The sequence below is a fragment of the Rhinolophus sinicus genome, linkage group LG13, assembly GCF_036562045.2.
Source record: "Rhinolophus sinicus isolate RSC01 linkage group LG13, ASM3656204v1, whole genome shotgun sequence".
NCBI classification, from domain to species: Eukaryota; Metazoa; Chordata; class Mammalia; order Chiroptera; family Rhinolophidae; genus Rhinolophus; species Rhinolophus sinicus.
The window spans coordinates 25,028,587-25,044,409 of NC_133762.1; the positions used below are offsets into that span (position 1 = coordinate 25,028,587).

General features: G+C 46.7%; 1 long non-coding RNA gene across 1 annotated transcript; it reads right to left on the reverse strand.

The window, feature by feature from the left end:
- Window positions 1-1,932: 1,932 nt before the first annotated feature.
- LOC141568263 (uncharacterized) lies at window positions 1,933-11,509 on the reverse strand. Its single transcript, XR_012491360.1, has 4 exons — window positions 10,172-11,509; window positions 9,854-9,939; window positions 9,318-9,362; window positions 1,933-2,116 (listed from the first exon to the last, which is right to left on the reverse strand). It is a non-coding gene; the product is annotated as an uncharacterized LOC141568263 (long non-coding RNA).
- Between the last annotated feature and the right edge of the window lie 4,314 nt (window positions 11,510-15,823).

Below are 15,823 nucleotides of genomic sequence, written 5' to 3' on the forward strand. Positions count from 1 at the left end.
CTACTACATGCCAGCGCTGTCCATCTCCTGGCTCCAGTCTTAGATAGCTCTGCATGCTTTGGAACGTTGGCCAGGATAAATAAAATGTAGGAGACCATTTTTTGAAATTTTAATATTTGGGTTTCACCCAGCATATTCAGTTTCCTGGTGCCTGTTCTAGCAAGGTTTGTCCTGTGCTTACTCGTGTGGCCTGGGGGGAGGAGGAGAGAGAAGGATTTGCAGGAGGGTGAAAGGCGGAGTGGTCTGCAGAACAGTCTCACCACTGGCTCTGTTTTTAAAGGACAAATAACTTGTGGATGGGATTCAGCCATGTTGTGACCTGGAAAACCGGGAGAGGACACACATGTGCCCCTGAGGAATGCAAGTGGGGAGAGGGAGGGATGACCCCAGAGCATGAAGGAATTCCTTGAGACTGTGGGCCTTGGAGCCGGTGTCCAGGACTTTGCTCCTTGACCATGCTGCAGGTGGGTCGGACAGTGTCCTTTCCAGGGAATGGTCACAGGTGCTCAGTCCAACCGAGTGTGGCCAGGAAGGAAGAAGCACACCTGGGATTGGTTGGGACAACATGTGTTTCCAAAAGGACCAATGTGGACAGATGACCACAGGGGGCTGGCTAGGGCTTAAGGGCTATGCAAGGACCCTGAATGTTTTTCTACCCTGGGGGAGGAGGGTGCAGGACGAACAAGTGAGGCAGGCTTGAAATGACCTTAAAGCAAATGAAGAAATGCTCTGTTTCTCATCCTGCTAAATGCATGAACAGAGAACCAAACTTGCCAAGTATAATTTCCAGCGTTGCATTTTCCAAGCTACTTGACAAGGTCCTGTGACTGAATTCTGCTGAGAAAAGAAGGGAGAAACGAGGGGCAATCAGAGGTGTCTAGACCTGGAAATCCATTTTCCCTTCCACAAAACTCTTTCGCTGCGGGCTGGCCTCACCGGTGCTCTGCCTTGCACCTTGTCCAAACGTGCTCTTCATCACCAAATCATTCTCTGATTGTAAATGAGAATGTCATCTGCTGTTCTCCTCATTCTTTCTCATGGGTAGACAACACATTCAAGGGTATCCTGTTTTCATAGCCCAGCTGACTCTGACAAAGAGACAAATCGATCTGACTCCATCTACCTGTCCTTAGCTTGTGCAGCAGTAATAAAGACACTTTGGATCTGCATTACACTCTCTCCATAGGCAACTTCTTTGCTCTTTTCAACTGATATTGTACGGCAGATACCCATTTTACAGATGAGAAAACCAAGGCGTGGGGAAGGGAAAACTTGCCCTGGGAGCCCATAGCCAATTCAGTTGTGGTGCCCAGAACCAAGGACAGGTCTTGTGACCCCAATTCCGCCCATATCTGTCTCCCTCTGTGCCCACACCTTGCCTTTCCTTTATGTGGGTTCCTCTCCAATATTCTATTTTCTCTTTTCCCTACTGTTGTCCTGCTACTTTCTTTGCCCCCTCTAACACTCCAGTGGATCTCATCTGTGGGTGACACCCCATCTCCCAGGGGACCCTTGGCAATGTCTGAAGACATTTTTGGTTGTCATACTGGGAGGGGATGCTCGTGGGTACAGGCCAGGAATGCTGTCAATATCTCACAAAACCCAGGACACCATCACATAGGAAAGAATTATCCTGCCCCAAATGTCAAATGACAAACCTGCCATCATAGGAGGATAAAAAGAGTTTGTCCATGGAAAACCCTGGGACCAGCACCTGCCATGTAGTAAGCTTTCAGTATTTTTGTTAATGATACTGTTTACAACACTATTGCAATTGGGAAGTTTGGGTTATTTACAGTAAGGAAAAAAGAAAAAGCACTTTGAGCGCTCACACACTTTGGTTCTGAAGTTCATTTATTTAATAAGAATGCATTGACTTCCTTTCTCCCTGCGCGCCACGGAGCAGAGAAACGTCTTATTTTGTGCCCAAGGTCAAGCATCGGCCTTTTCATCTAAACGTACAACCCAGGCAATCCCACCCAGGACCGCTGGGGATTTGGGTCCCAGAAGACCTTTTGTGAATCTTGAGATGGCCCCACCACTGGGTCTGTCTCTCACCGTGGGATGGGTTGGACTGTTGCTGAAATTCTTTCTTCTCAAATGCCAACAGGATTCACTGCAAAAATAAAAAAAGCATCCAGGAAACGCAAATACACCCACAAGCACCACTTACAAATCAAAGACTCTCGGGCCTCAAAAACAACCAAAGATAAATTATTTTGCTCCACCACCTTTTTTATTTTTTTTTTATACACCCACAACCATAGAACAAAGGAAAACTCTATAAGGTGAGGGAGTTGAACATGATTTGCATACTGAACAGCTCCAAGGAAGGTGAAATTAACGGAACCGAGATTGTCAAGTGAGAAGTGTCATATGGAGAAGGGAGGGGGTAAATTTTTCAGCTTCTAAAAAACAGAAGCTAAAAATACCCCTGCCACATGTCATTTATAAATTCAAGGGCTGTTTAGACAATACTATGATCAGACGCCAATTGATATATATTCCCCCCCAGTGATTAAACAGCCTGATTTTTAAGTACCAAACAGCTGCCTCCAGGTTTGTCTAGAAAAACCACTTTTTTATTTTTGATTGGCACACCAGGGGGTCCCAATCACAGCTCCTCCATCCCCTGTGCCTAAAATCAGATGCTATTCGACTATGGCAAGGGACCGCTGAAAGGACGCAAGGGGAATAAGGGAGGAGACCAAACGCTTTAACCAGAGGCTTCTAATCCGAAGCAAAGAGGTACCAGCGTCCTCCACTTATCTGCTTTCTCCCTAAACCAGGAAAGATGGGAGGTGGGGGGGACCAAGGCAAGAACATGAGATCAGCCTGTGGCCCTGGAAATAATTAAATATTCCCCCTTCACAGTGGGAGGGAGGGCAGAATAAATAGCTCAATATAATCAGCTTTCTGAGACCTGGACGCGGTGTTCAGTGAATGTGAGACTCCTGCTTCAGTCTCCCCACATTCCCGTGGGGTCAGCTGGCCGAGCTGAGGGTGGTTTCAGTGGGAGCCAAGACATATGTCCAGTGGCTCTGAGGCCCTCTGGGGAGAAGAGGGGATGTCTAGGTTTTCTTTTCAGGGTGATGGACATGTTCTAAAATTAGATCATGGTGATTGTTGCCCTACTCTGTGAACATATTAAAGCTGCAGTTGCACACATTAAAAGGTGAATTTTATGTATGTAAATTAAGCTTCAATAAAGCTGCTATAAAAAAAGAATAGAGAATATCAGGAAATTACTCTAAATAAAAGAGTTTTTTCTTTCAAAAAAGTGGGAAGGAAATTTAGACGCAAGGACTCTGGATTCAAATCCTGCCTCTCCTTACTTGTAGCTGTGTGACTTAGTCAGCCTCCCTGAATCTCAATTGTCCCACCTGTAAGATGGGAATATTAAAAATGTCCTTCCCTCTTGGGGCTGCTGTGGAGACATGAGATGCTGTTTGTAAGGAGCCTGACCCAAGGGGAGTGCTTTGAGCTCTAAGGGAGAAGATGATTGAAGGATTTGTAAGAAGCTCAAGGCTTAGGATGGGCCTGGGTGGGAAATGGAGTGAGCCAACTTCCAGCCAACAGGACTGGGTACCCCTGTTGTGAGAAGGGTCTACCCAGACCCTTGTACTTTCAGCTGACCAAGAGATACAGCACAGATAACTGACATTTATTGAGCACTTACTATGCGGGAAACATCTCAGATACATTATCTCATTTAATCTTTATTTCAACCCTAGAAAGCAGGTACTATTAAATCCCCATTTTACAGATGAGGAAATAGACATAGTTTAGTCACTTGCACAAAATTACAGAGATAGTAAGAGGCAAAGCTGGTTCAAATCCACGAGTCTGGTACCTGAAATGGGCCAGGGTGAGGTGGGGCAGGCTCTTACTAGCTTGAGAAAGCAAATTCTTAAATATCCAGGAATTCTAATTAACTACTCAAGAATTTTACAAGCAAGTTATTAAATCATTGGTGGCAACCATGGTAGAAATCAGCTATGAGGTATTTACACCAAGGAAATCTGCAGTTGTTACAAACCTGGGCTCTTCCCCACCCTCTCACCTCACCCCTGCCCAAACACAGTCTGCCAGCACATCACTGGGTCATCCTTCCGACATGTAATGATAAGAAACCCTTACATTTTCATGGCACTTTAGTGTTTGCAATATGCTTTTAAATCCATCAAAATCAAACAACACTGTGAAACAGGAATTGTTATTTGTTTCGATGATGATAAAAACAGGCTCCAAGAGAAGATGAACCCAAGGGTCTGAGTGGACCACAGACCTTTTGAGTTCTAGCTAGGCTCTTTTATTCTGAAAGGCAGCAGACCCACTACAGCCAGGAGTGGGTGTAGGTAGGGTCTGTTTAAAGCTCCCCAACGTCTCCATGGCAACAGGCAGTAGCTGTCCATATAGATTTTGGGAAGAGGACCCTCCCCCTCATTTCACAGACTATGATTCCACAGGCCCCACAGCCTTCCTGAGGAGTGAGCAAAAGCTTTTCACAGTTTCCACATGGAGATGAACTGGAGGTGGAATATAAATGGGTGTGAAACTTAGAAGTAAAGTCTGACAGAGCCTGGTACTTTGCATAAGAGAAAGACAATAAATGTTTCATGGATGAATGAATGAGTAAACAAGTGAATAAATAAAATAACCCCACTATAGGCAGAGATTTACACACTCGACCTCAAGCTTTCAATCAGGGCTGTATAGTTGAATTTTAGCAATGGCCCCAATTAAGGGCCTCCCTGCAACTATTCCTTTTGCCCCAACTTTGTTGTCACTCCCTCTCCGATGCTGGGTTTGGGCATATAACTTGCTTTGGCCAATGGGATGTACCAGAAAATGTGATGCAAGCAGAGCTTGAACACCATGTGGGTATTCTGGCTTGCCTTTTGCATGACTGGGATACCAGCTCTCTCAGACCACTGCGGCCACCATGAAAACATGCCCATGAAAACTGTCAGGAAAGAGGAGGTACAGAAAGGAAAGCCAGTCGTCCCAGCCAGGGCCATGCTACACCACCTGTCCCCAGCTGACCAACCTGTTAACCACAGACACATGAGCAGCACCAGCTGACATCACCACCACCACCCAGCTTACCTGTACACCCATGAGAAATAATAAAAGGTTGTTGTTCGAAGCCACTAAGTTTTGGGATGGCTTGTCACGTGGCAGTGGCTACCTGATACAGGCTGCCTGCTTTGCGATGCTCCACAAAGCGCAGCGATGCCTGCTCCTTTCTCCCCTCTGAGCCTGCCACCTCACTGAGAATTCCGATGCTATGCTTGAGTGTGGCTTCTCATCTGAAGAGTCAGGTATAAGACCACCCCCCAAGAGGCGAACAGAGAAATCTGCCTTCCGCTAAATGAACAAAGACACACCAGTTCCCCAGGGAATACAGTCTTTGTAGCTAAGAAGGATTCTTTAAAAAATTCTGAAGGGACAACAGGCTTCATTTCCAGTTCCACTTTGAAAGATGAGTTTTGTCTGACTCGTTGCTGACCTCTCTCTCTCTCTTTCTCTACTTGCAGCCTCATTCTCTGCCAGGCTTAGGACAGCACCTAGTGCCTCTGACTTGGACAGTTTGGGCCTTACCCTTCATACGGGATTTGTTTTTCCGGTGTGACATAAAGCCCCAAGATACACCAGAGCCAGCACCACTCAGGGCTTCTAGAAACCAAAATATGATTTTCAGACTCTTCCCTTATCGAGATGAAACAAAAAAGCAGTCCACCAGCTCCCCATGCAAAGTGTGGCCCACAGACCAGCAGCACAGGAGTCACCCGGGAGTTTGTTACAAATGCAGAAACCCAGGCCCCACCCCAGACCGATGCATCAGGCCGTGCATTTGAACAAGAAACCCAGGGGATGTGTCTGTACGTTCAAGGTTGGGAAACACTACCCTTAATACTGGTTCCTGCTTTTCCGTGTGCATCTCAATCCTCTGATGTCAAGGCCTCTGGGGTGGCCCCACCTGGGGTTTTTAAGTGGGACATCAACTTTCATTCTTGGTCATATAAAGAACACCTTCCCCTAACAACCAAATTCCTCCAACCTCCAATGCGGGCATGATATGCACACACACGCCCTGCACACACACACAAGCCCAGGAGCAGCTTTCCTACGAACGGCTTGTCAAAGTCCCTCACTTGTGAGCCCGACTTGAAAGGTCTTCTCTTCTGAAGCACAAGGCTTTGTATCTCGAAGGGCCTTTCAAACGTCCTGCTGAGACCCAAGGTTTCATTCTTGGGAAACACTTAGTCTTGCCAGGAGATTAAAGGTTTCAAAGGATTTCCTTCTGATCCCAGAAGGATAGCTGCTGGCCTAAAATACAACAGCTTTGCTGAAAGTAATCCCCGTGGAGTTATTAACCCAGTTTATTGACAAGGGAAAAAAAATCCTACAGGTATTTTAATCTTTTAAATATCTTTGCAAGCTCATAACAATGAAAACAAAGTGGCTGTTTTTAAAAAAACAAAAAAGCCCCTATAGCAGAAATTAACTTTGAACTAAAATGCTCTCTGAATTTTAACAATCCTGTTTAAGCTCTTAATAAACCCTGAAAATCCAGTTAATTTAAATTACTGGCCACACACCAGCACCCTCCCTGAAATAATTCAGACCTTCAATCATCTCAGGGAAGAGATTTTTTTTCCCTAAAAACGCTGTATGAGGTTATGTGCTGCTTCTGCTGACACATGATTTTCTAGAACTCTCTGAAGTTTGGGATGAAAGGACAACTGAAAAGCAGACCTAGCCTGTGTTTCCAAATGAATTTTTGTCCCCTGTTCACATTAACCTTTTCAAGAAGGAATTGGTGAGGCTGAAGGTGACTGTAATTATATAGCCACCAGCCTTAAAAATAAAAGGCTATGCAGTGACAAAGATAAGACACAGGTTTCGAATGTTTTAGGTAACATGCAAATGTATTCTGACTTTTTTTCAACTCCCTTCAGAAGGAAATAAAAAGTTCTTTGAAAGGTATTCTCGAGCTGTTGTTGGTAGCAGGTTAATGAGAAAAATGAAATGACTGGGAGAGGAAAAGGCTTACTGGCTGTTTCTCTCTCTCTGCCCAAGCTGCAGTGAAGGGTGTTTGAAGATCCAGCCCTCTCGTTTCAGAATGTGGTCAAATGGGTCTACTCTGGGGATCTGGAGTCAGTCACTGGAGTGACTGGATCACATCCACACCCTTTATTCCTAGCTCTGCCTCTGAATTTTCTTCTATAGAAACTTTCTTCCCTCTCTCTTAGTCTGTGGGGGCCAGGAGGTACTGACCTCACCTCTGACCTCAAAAGTAAGCACCTGTCCCAGGCCTGGCCAATCAGCTCGTTTCATTCCCCCAGATCCCCAGTGATTGGTTCAGCAATGGGCATATGACCTAAATAGGTCTGGATAGAATCATCCCCAGGACTTTTCCAGGGACTATCGGAGGTGCTTAGCGGGAAGCTGCAGAGGATAAGGCTGGAACTGCTGGAACCTCATGAAGCGCCTGCCTGAAAATGACACCAACAAAATGGAAGGTCGAGCTGAGTGAGGGAAAGTGAATAGTCCTTCATGAGCCCTGATCCAGCCATACCTGAAACCTCCAGACTTCTAAACTATGAGAACTAATATATGATCCTCTCCCCTTTTTTTGTTTTTGCTTAACCAATTTTGAGTTAAATTTCTGTCACTTGCACCCAAAACCACCTATTTGGTTTTAGTAAAAATTCCTCAGGGTTTTTACAAGAAAATCACAAGAAACAGCAAATTCCTGCACCCCCCCCCAAAAAAAAAAAAAGGTCTCAAGAGATCATTTAGTCTAGCCCCTTGTATCTGACTGAACATGTGAGTGATGTAAAAATTTTGAATTTTATAGTGTTAGTCAAGATCCCAAGGGACTGAAACTGTAACCTCCATTGAAAACCCATATGAGATGAAAATTTGAGCTTAAATGTGCAGCATACGTCTGTAGGTGGCTTGGGAAATATTCTTCTGGCTGACAAAAAGGAAAAGAAAAAAAATCTACCAACAAAACCAAAATCCTAATATTAGATTTCATGTGCTACCAAGTAAACTTTTTCTCTTATAGAACAAATTGTTTCTATAGAAACGAATGCTTTTCTAGCAACCCAATCTGTATTAGAGTTGCTATAGGAACCGATTGAGAAAATTGGGAAACTGTAGAAAAAGGTAAATGACCTCTGAGTGCCTTTTGTTCCTGGAAACCCACAGAAGGCAAGTGCCTTTTTCCTTCTGAATACCTTGGCACTTGGGGTAGGACCCAGGAACAATTGAGAATACAATTCTAATTTTGTTGCGTTTGTGTTCCCTGACAAGGGTTTCATCCGGTTGTTGAAATTTAATTCAGAATATGGCTAGTTTTACTAAGCACCACCTTTTGAAGATTGTTTTCAAGGATCAGGGGTAGGCAGGAGCGGAAGTGTAGAGCTATGAATGTAAAAATGTAATAATACGTGCTGAGAGCTGCACACAGGCTGCACATACTATCTCTTGGAGAGAAACCACTTATTGGCACATGTTTTATGAAAGCTCTGTAGTACACAGTAAAACCTTGCAGCACGCTGCCTGGGTCTTGAAGTGCAAATGAGGAACACACAGGTGAGTGTTTTCTTTCTTTGCTGGAGAGTGTGGGGAGGGAACATAGCACAGTCCCTTCTCTAGTACTCTGTTTCTGGAATCATCTACATACAAGTAGTATGACATCTGTTGGATGAAGGAAGAGAATTCTCTCTCAATTCTCACCAACTCCAAAGCCAGTCGATTGGCGTGGAGAGAGATTTGAAAACAAGAGTCAGGATCACCGACTAAGAACGAAGTGACCTTGGGTGAGTCATGTCACTGCTCCAAATCAGTTGTGGTTTTTTTTTCACCTGCATCTATCAAACGGGGTTAACAAGATCTGTACACTAGGGATCCCAGCAGGTACAGAGCAACATCACTTCACACTGAACACACAGGTCTTCTTCAGAAACCAGACAGATAATGTAAATGAGTGGAACTGGCAGCGTGTGGGAGGCAGTAGAGAGCAATGGGCACCGTGACAAAATGGGACAGCAGCATGTGCCTGTAAAAGAATTTCCCAGATTCCTCCCATCTTGTCTGCAGCCTGACCTCACCCTGGAGCCTGCCAGCTGAAACCCCCACATCTGCATTCACTGCGAATCGTGGGGGTTACCATAGATAAACCCCCAATGGAGCACATGGAAGCTTGAAAGCCAGGGGGAGAGGATCTGTGGCACCCCTGAGAAAGGCTTCGGGGGAGAAAGGAAAAGTCTGCCATGCCAAGCTAAATTGAATCGTCTCACCTCTCCCTCAGCCTCTCCCTGGTCCAAGCCATGGTCATCTCTTACCTGGAAAAGGCACATGAATTAGTCAGGGTTTTCCAGAGAAACAGAACCCACAGGATAGCTATAGAAAGGGGTTTGGAATGAGCGATTGGCTCCCTCGGTTATGGAGGCTGAGACCTGCAGGCTATAGACCCAGGAAGGTGGGTGGTGTAGTTCCCATCCCAACGTGAAGGCCTGAGAACTGGGGTGGGGGCTGATGGAGAAAGTCCCTGCCTGAAACTGAGGGGCCAACAGCCACGAGCATTGTTGTCCAAGGGCAGGAGAAGATGGATGTCCCAGCTCACACGGAGAGATCAACCTCGCCCTTCCTCTCCCTTTCTGTTCTGGCCCCCATTGATGGCATGATGCCCACCCACACTGGGGAGGGCAATCTGCTTTCTCCATCAATTCAAAGGCTAATCTCGTCCAGAGACACCCTCACACCCACTCTCAGAAATGTTTCACCAGCTGTCTCAACATCCTTTGGCCCAGGCAAGTTGACACAGAAAATTAACCTTCACAAGGCAGGAGGCTTGCCCTTCGCGTCCCTGCTTCCAGTCTCACCCTGCAAGTCAATCCTCAACGCACAGCCGGAGGAACCCTTTTAAAACAAAAGTGAAGTCATGCTCCTCCTCTGCCCCCAACTCTCCAATGGCTTCCCATAGCCTTTAGAACACAAACCGAAGTTCGGACAGTGATGGACAGGCCCTAAGTGACCTGCCCCAGCTCTGGCCCCGTCCACCTCATCTCCCACTCTCTCCACCAATGACTGCCTGCCTCGCTGTTATTCAGAAACGCAGGCAGGCCTTCTGCCTCAGGGCCTTTGCACTTACCGTTCCCTCTGCCTAGAACATTTTTCTTCTGGATGTCCACATGACTGGCTCTGCAGCTCCGTCAGGCTTTTTGCTCCACTGTTAGCGCTCCTTCGTGAAACCTTCTTTGGCCACTGTATGTAAAATGACAACACCCCACTCTGAGGCCTTAGCCCCCTCGGTGCTTTGGTTTTCTCTATACCACGCATCATTCGCCGACATATGTAGTCTCCCTCGCACCTTAGGAGATAAACTCCATGAGAGTGGGGATTTTTCTCTGCTTGCTGGATTCCCGGTGCTCAGAACAGCCCCTGGCACAGAGTGGGTTCTCAACAACCCTTTGTTCGATGACAATTCATGAAGCCAAAGAGCTGACGAGCAGGGAGGAGAGTGTGAGCGCATGGGAAAGGGACAGAGCCCAGGCTAGTCCTGTCTCCTGACGGCCAACATTCATGCATCAGGCCATTCATTCCACATGTGTGAGTCCCCACCACCTGCCAGCTATGAAAAGCTGGAGATGCTGGAGGCAGGGTGTGTGCTGAGTAGGACAGGGAAGAGCCCTGCCTTCATACAGCTCACATTCCAGCAGGGGTGACAAACAATAAATGAGTAACCCCACAGGCGGTGAGATGTGCGTTAGAGAAAACACAGCACAGGGTGAATGAGGAGTGGAGGAGAGGGCAAGGAGGTCTGATATTTAGACCCAGTGATCAGGGAGGCTCCTCCAAGATGGGAGAGGGAGATACTTGAGCAGAGACCTGATGGAGTGAGGGAAGCAGCTGTGTGGGGCACAGCGCTCACGCACCTGCCAGAGTCCGGCCATCCCTTCCTTGATCAGAGCCCCACCTGTGCAGGGATGCCCCTCCCCTTTCAGACATGACTGAAGCACCACACCACAGGGGAGGGACCTGGCGGGAGGAATCTGCATGCCCAGCTCTCTCCTGTCTCCGTCTGTGATCAAGGTGCTCCCCACAGAGAGCTACCGCCTCCTTACTTCTGAATTGTGTGCCCTGGCCCTCTGTTCCCCTTCTTTGGTATAAACCCACCTTTCATCTGGAAAGGAAATGCACCCAACCAAAACCTGACATTTCCTGCCTCCTCCCCGCCCACCTTGTAGCTACGATTTGTGACCACCAGTTTGATGTTGCAGAAATTCTTAGAATATTCCTTCAAGGAAGTTGCCCCTGCTGAGAAGTGGGCTCCTTTTACCGTTTTCTCCTTCTTCTTTCCTGATACTTGGAATGCAGACACAATGGCTAAAGCTCCAGCAGCCCTTTTGCACCAGGAGGCAATCTTGAAAGACATGCTACAGAAAGAGAAATCCAGAGCCTTGAAGACCAAGGAGTTACCAAACTGTGATCCGATTGCCACCTTCTGGACTTCCTCTATATGAGAGAAAAATATATTTCCATTTGTTGAAGCTACTGTTATTGGGTAATCTCATCCCAACTGATATACACCAGAGCTGCATCATGACATTCATGAATCCTGGGTACTTTTGCCTTCATGGGCTCCTTCCTCTACAAACAGTATTAAAAATTATATTTTATGACTGTGTTGGCATAAAGACAAATAAAATCCGTGTTGGATTCATGCTTATGCATTCACTATCATTATGTGCATAGTTTTCTTCTGATTTAAAAAAAAAATTAAAATGGAAACATTTGTTTGGGTCCCCAAAAGATTCCTGGGTCCCTGTGCCTTCTGTGTCACCCACCCTGATACTCATGCCTTGTCTTACTGGACCCCTAATAGAAGTTGATGGGGGAGGGACGATTATTCGTCCTGATGTTCAAATCAGGAAACTGAAGCCCGAGAGACTAAGTAACTTGCCCAGATTTGAATCCTGGTCCTTCCAACTGCAAAGCCAAAGCTCTTAGCTTTCAACCCTAGGAAAGGAGCTATTTTTAGCACCCAAAGGCAATGCTTGATAGAGCTATTATTATTATTAATGCAAACAGTGCTGACTACTTAAGAAAATAGACCTGATAGATGGTAAGAAAGCATATTGGACAGGTAGAGCTTCTGGTAGCTCCTTTTCATTGTAGTTCACAAGAGAAACCCAGTGACGAGCCCCATCTCTGCAGGAAATGTTTTAAATCCCCATCTTTTAGAAGTAGATTTACTCGTCCGAGTCCACAAAGAAAATAACTCCACTTAGCTTGACAGACTCCACAATGAAAAGTAAATTATTTTTTCTGGAAATGACTCTAAAAATAGCACGGACTGGGTCTGCTTACAGATACCAGAGGCAATAAGACGGAATATGTTAGTTTTAAGGGCATAAATGTGTTTTGAAACACGGAGACTCTTCTGCGGTCTCGAGAAGAAGAAAAAATTGATTTTCCAGATCGCACAATAAATCAGGCAAAGAAACAACTTGGGAGTAAAAACAGCATGAACTTGGAGAGGATGGCAGAGCACGCAATGCAATCCGTTTTGTACGCCTCCCCCGACAGGAGCCAAGAAGAAGCCTTTCCTCACCTCATCACTATGTTTATTTCTTTTCATGTCCTCTTACCACAAATTAAAAGACAAGGAAAGGTTGATGAAACAAAGACCAAAGGGTTGTTATGCTTTGCAATCCACTGCCTTGCAGGGAGAGATATGCAAATGGTTGGAAGCTTTTTCTCTCCAAGCCGCAGCATTTTGTTTAGTCATTCAGCCATCCAGCCTTTATTAGATGCCTTCTGGATGCACTGGATTATATTAGACACCACGAAGACCCCACCTTTGAAAAGTGGAGTTACCACTCAATGAGGACTTGTAAATATATACGGAGGACTCAGGGGTGTGATACTTTCCCAAACTGGAGGTTAAAAATCGGGATCCTGGAGTCAGGTCGCCCCAAGTTCAAATCCTGCCTCCACTACTTACCTGCAGAAAAAATTGGGACAAATTGACCTAAGTCTGTTAAATGAGGATAATATGAGTCCCTTTCTCTTAGAATAAATGGGAAGATGCACGTGAAGCATTTAGCACACAGTAAGTTTCTCTCAATATTAGCGGTATGCTGCATGCGAAGTGCATGGAAAAGGGAGAATTGGGACAGGCTTCTTCATGTGGGGTCTTGTGGGTGCTAGAATGTTCTGCGTCTCAGTCTGGACACTGGTTACATGGTATGTTCACTTTGTAGAAATTTATAAAGCTATAAACTTATTAAGCTATATATTAAGCTATTCATGTACTTGAATAAAAAGTTTACACACAACAACAGAATAGTCAGTTGAAAATTGTTGGAATTTCAGCCACATAAGCCACCTCCTTGTCTTTTCAAAAATTTTCTGTAAAGCCTGTTGTGGGGACAGAGCCCCAGGAAGCAGTTTCCAGGCTCTCGGCCTCACATAGACAGGTGCTGGCTCAGGTAGTAAATGGCCATCAACTGTGATTGCATGGCCATCAGCTGTGGCTAGTTGGCCGTCAGCTGTAACCAGTGAGCCATTGGCCACTAATATAAGTGCCGTGGCTACGCTAGCAGAAAATGGGGGCTAGCAAGACGATGGTGGCTGAGCCTGCAAGCGGCGCAGTGAGGGTTGAGAATTGTGTGGCTCCTGTTTCTTGTTTCTCCAACCCAGCCGCCAGCGAGAGTATAGTGGTATGACTCCCCCATCTATGGCTCCGTGGGTGTTCCTTTTAGGCCTCACCATGTCCTGCGTTCTCTTGTGGGGAGTGGGAGAAGAGACCCGCCTGTCACCCCGCATGACACCCGTTCTATGCAAACATGCCTGGTGTGAGTGAGGGTTAATCTATGGGAAGGGGAGAAATAGACTGCCTGCTCTGTCTGAGCTGAGGGATAGGGAAAGCAGAAGACAGTCAGCCAGAAGGACCCTAACCAACCCAACAAACCAAAATGAAAGCCTCCAGAGACGTCTCAGGAACCGTGGGCAAATCACCAAACTGCCGCTGGCATAAAATGTGATTTGTGACAAACTCTAACCAGACCTTAGAGGTGGGGACATCGCAGACAAGAGTTGAGTTGCACCATGTGCTCTAGACCTGGAACAGTGCTAGTGGGGGGCAGGTCCAGACACAGGGGTCACTTGGGGAAAGGCAGCATGATCTACCAGTGTGAGGCACAGACTCAGATTCTAGGTAGACCCTGGGTTAAATACCGGTTCTGCAGTTTACCAAATAGATGGCCAGGGGCATGTCCCCATCACCTCCAAAGCTCAGTTTCCCCATCTGTAAAATGGGGGCTGACATCTCCTACTGTGCACGTGAAAACTACGAAACATGTCTGGCATACAGGAGGTGTGCCAGCACAGGTAGCTATTATTCTGGAACTGAACTGAATCTGGCAGAAGAGCTCCGTGGGAGCACAGACAGGCTGTTCAAACACCTTTGCTCTTTTCCTATATTCCTGGCAGAAATGTCCAAAAGCAAAGACGTGGCCTGCAAATTGATAGTTGGAGGAGAGTAGCTGACCCCACCCAAGCAGCGTCATTGCCCTCTCCGAGAAGTCAGGTGTGGCAAAGTGGATTTCATAAACCCAGGGCCTGGATGGCAGGGGCGGGAGCGCACAGGGGTATATAATGGAAACACGGATAGAATTAAGAGGCGGTTCATTTGCAATAATTACGCACTGGTTGGTTAATTCTTTCAAGATGCTAAACAGCCCTTCCCTGGGGCTGGAGTAATGGACTGTCAACAGCACTGCATACGGCGGTCTGGGCACTTCTGCTTGGGTATTCTGCTGACTCATTTGAACACGCACGCACTCACGCTCTCTTTGCTCATTAACAGACAGGTCTGCACAGAAGTGCCAAGGTGGAGATTCTGTTTGGAAGGAATGGGGAGGGAGACAGAGCTGGGAAAAGACTTAATGGGAAGTTCTGTCCTCAGGGAGAGCAACAGAGGGAGAAAGAGGCACCACGCCTTACCCCTCCCCTAACACCTTTCCCCAGACTTGCTCCATAAATGACTCTGCAAGCATATTGCTCAGTTCCACACCCTCATGCATTTGCACCGGTTCCTGGCTCGCCCCGAAATTCCCACCGTCCTTCTGCATCTGGGAAATTCCTACTCATCCTTTAGTAGCTGACATCAATTTCCCTGTATGAAACTTTCCTATACGTCCCCAGAGTTAGCTACTCCCTCTGCATTCCTTCACGCTTTGTGAATTTTCATTCATTCTTTCTCTACATAGGTATGGAGCCATATGCCAGGCACTGAGCTGGACCTTGCGGTCAGAGAATAAGAAAGACCAGCCACTGTGCTACTAAGCCACTGTGTAGCTGCCGGAGTCCAGCAGAAAATACAGGCATGACAAGTCACCAGGGTACATGGTGGCAAATGAAACAGTGCAGGGCAAGCCTGGCAAGAGGGTCTCACCCTCATCTGGGGAGCATCACGCCCCAACCCATGATATGCTCTTCTGGCTGCAGTGTGGAAATCCGGGGTGGGGCGAGGTAAGAGCAAATGTGGGAGTAGAATTGACAGACCATCCAGGCAGCTTGGAAAGGGTGGTAGCATTGGAGGTGGGGAAAAGTGGATGGACCTGCTCCACACACAAGAGAAAGGATCTGCTAGACTTCATGAGAGACCGATATATGGGAAGGGGGAGGCAGGAATTGAGTGGGACACCCAGGTTTGGTCTGAGCTGCCTGGGGAACGTGATGTTTACCAGATTGACGGGGGGGACGAGCTGGCTGGTGGGGTGGGGAGCGGTGTCCT